A 2,737-nucleotide genomic window follows, 5' to 3' on the forward strand; every position below is an offset into this window, starting at 1 on the left:
TTATCAGATGGTGTTTCTCAAAATGCTATCATTGACAGTTAATGCAATCACTGTCACTGCTGTATAACTAACAGATTGTCATGTGAAACACAAATTTAACAATACCAAACATAAGCGTTATTACTGTTGTTGTTTGTATATCTCACAAGAGCAATGAGAAAACAATTATGGATACATTATCTAAGTTAATACACAGTGAAATGACACCACAGTATCAACACATACCTGTTGAGTTCTGCCGCTGGAATGGCGTTTATACTCTAGGGAAACACCTTGTCTTTCAGGACGGCTGGGTTCTCACCAACAGCATACCAGGAAGAACACCAGAGAATTGCTACGCCCCAAATGCATTAACCATTTGAATAAATGTTATTGAACATTGTTTTGCCAATGTATTCTTTCCAACAAAATTATAACTACAAACAAGAGAGACGAGAAATAATACAAAACAATGTATTGTTTTGTAACAAATCAGAAAAAAATGGTTACGTTCAGTAAGTTTATTTTTAAGTAATTGATGGCAAAATAATGAAAATATTTACAGAAAATCACTTGGATAATTATGGTCTGTACAAAAGAATCTACATGCAAAGATAAAAAAAACAAAGCAAAAAATTAATAAAACCACGGTAAACAATTATACATATGTATAAAATATGATGCAATGGGAACAAAGACATGGACAAGACAATAACGGACAAAAAAAACATGACTGACAAAAATGATCCAGTCCAAGTTTGCTTGATTTGATGGCGTTTGTACAACTTTACAGAGATTAAATTACAAATAAATACAAGGGCATGGTTTGGGACTGTACAGCTTTGACTTAACATCCATCTTCCTCTCTGGCAACCGAACCTGTTTGGCAGCATCATCTTCTTATGAGTTGGTAGCAACACTCCCCAGAACAACAGTTCAACAATACATTCTAGTCAGATCTAGTTGTGTTGACTATGGGTGCAGCACATGACTGACCTTTCTACGTACGGTAAGCACATCCCTGTCTCCCTTTTGAGAACGAGGAAGCTAATTAAAAGTGTCAAACGTCTTGTTTTTTTCTCTGCATGTTGATGAGTAACAACATCAACTGGGGTAAACCTTAAATGACACCACATTAACCATGTAGTGAGCTTGCTATTGGAGACACAAAGTAGAGTGCAGTATGTGGAATTTTGTTAATTTCTGACAAAATAATGTTTGGCAAAATGTATCATCCCAATCATGAAACACCTACAATATGCAATACATATTTACAGTTAACAATTGATGTGGTTATAAATTCAATTAATGAACACTAAAAGATAACAGCAATATATTTTTTTAATGCCAGGAAACTATATCAGGAACACCCTAGTGATTTTAGAGATTCCAATCATGGGTGTGTTTGATAGTCTAAAGTGAAGCTGGCCATAGCAGTCTCACACATAAAACACAACATAAAGCCTAGTAAAACAAGTGTAAACATCCCATAATAAGGTTAAAACATGTATAATATGTTTAACTTAATAATGTGAAATGTCATCAAGAAAACAATAGTCTAGGTAAAGCTGGAACAACTTTGGTATACCAGTAACTACTGTACATAAAGAACCAAAAAAAAGTGACAAATCAAATATCTAGTCATAAGTGCCAGGTGACTTCAGAGCCCAAACATTTACCTGGGAAGTCAATAATACTCCAATAAGGTCAAATAAACACCACTACCAGCAGATCTTGCAGTACCAAGTACATGCTTTTCTCTATATTTATTACAGATACAACAGATGTCTTCATAAATAGTTGCATAAAATGTTAAAGCCGCAACATTGCACATGATAAGAATCAGAAACATAACATACAGTGAGTGCATTTACAGTTTTCTGTCTTCTACTGCGTCCTCGTTCCTCCAGCCTCTGATAGGCTGTCTCTGCCGTCACTCAGGCTCCGATGCCCAATGACAATCAACATTTACATCTGCAGGATTCCTTTGTCCTGCCTCCTATGACGTCACTTAAAAGCAGGCAGCCATTTTGAATATGAGGGACAGAAGGCAGTTTGAGTCTATATACAAAGTAAGGCTTAAACATCTTAAATCTGCACAACACAATTTGTTCTGGTAAAAGCAACAATGAATTATTTGTCTATTGTTTGTTTGAAGAGATCGGACAGTGCAGCAGTTAGAATCTGTATTGTTACTTGCAACATGGTTATCATGGTTTCTTAAGATTAGAGCTAGGTACATGAGCGCAGCAATCAAAAAGCTCTGATTGGACGTAAAAATGTCTCAACTGCTTTGAGGACCTCAATTACAGGAAGCGGATCTCCAGAACTGGGTTCCTACAGCGTCCAATGTAGCACAGCAACTTTCAACTGACGAGGATTTTCTCGAATCTTATTTTTTTTATTATTTTTTTATTATTAGATTTTATTTCCCAAACGTGTTCTTGAAAAGTTATGGACATCATCATCTATCCTTTACATAGTATCTTTAAGAAAGGGGTGTTTCTCAAAAGTCTTTGAGTAACATCGTGTAAAAGGTCTGAAACAGAATGTCTCGCTCTCCCTAGCAACAAGAGGAGCGGGAGACGCTCTGCGGTGTCGCTAACGCTAGCTCTGTTAGCATCGCTTTCTCCTGAAATCTCTGCTCCTTTGTGCAGTTACATCTGGCTCGATCGTGAGGTTCTGTTGATCGACTGACGCTCGGTGATAAGTTATCCATTTGGACTGTTTTAGCCCCCCCCCCATCCACCCCCCTCGT

The sequence above is a fragment of the Osmerus mordax genome, assembly GCF_038355195.1.
Source record: "Osmerus mordax isolate fOsmMor3 chromosome 18 unlocalized genomic scaffold, fOsmMor3.pri SUPER_18_unloc_2, whole genome shotgun sequence".
Classification (NCBI taxonomy): domain Eukaryota; kingdom Metazoa; phylum Chordata; class Actinopteri; order Osmeriformes; family Osmeridae; genus Osmerus; species Osmerus mordax.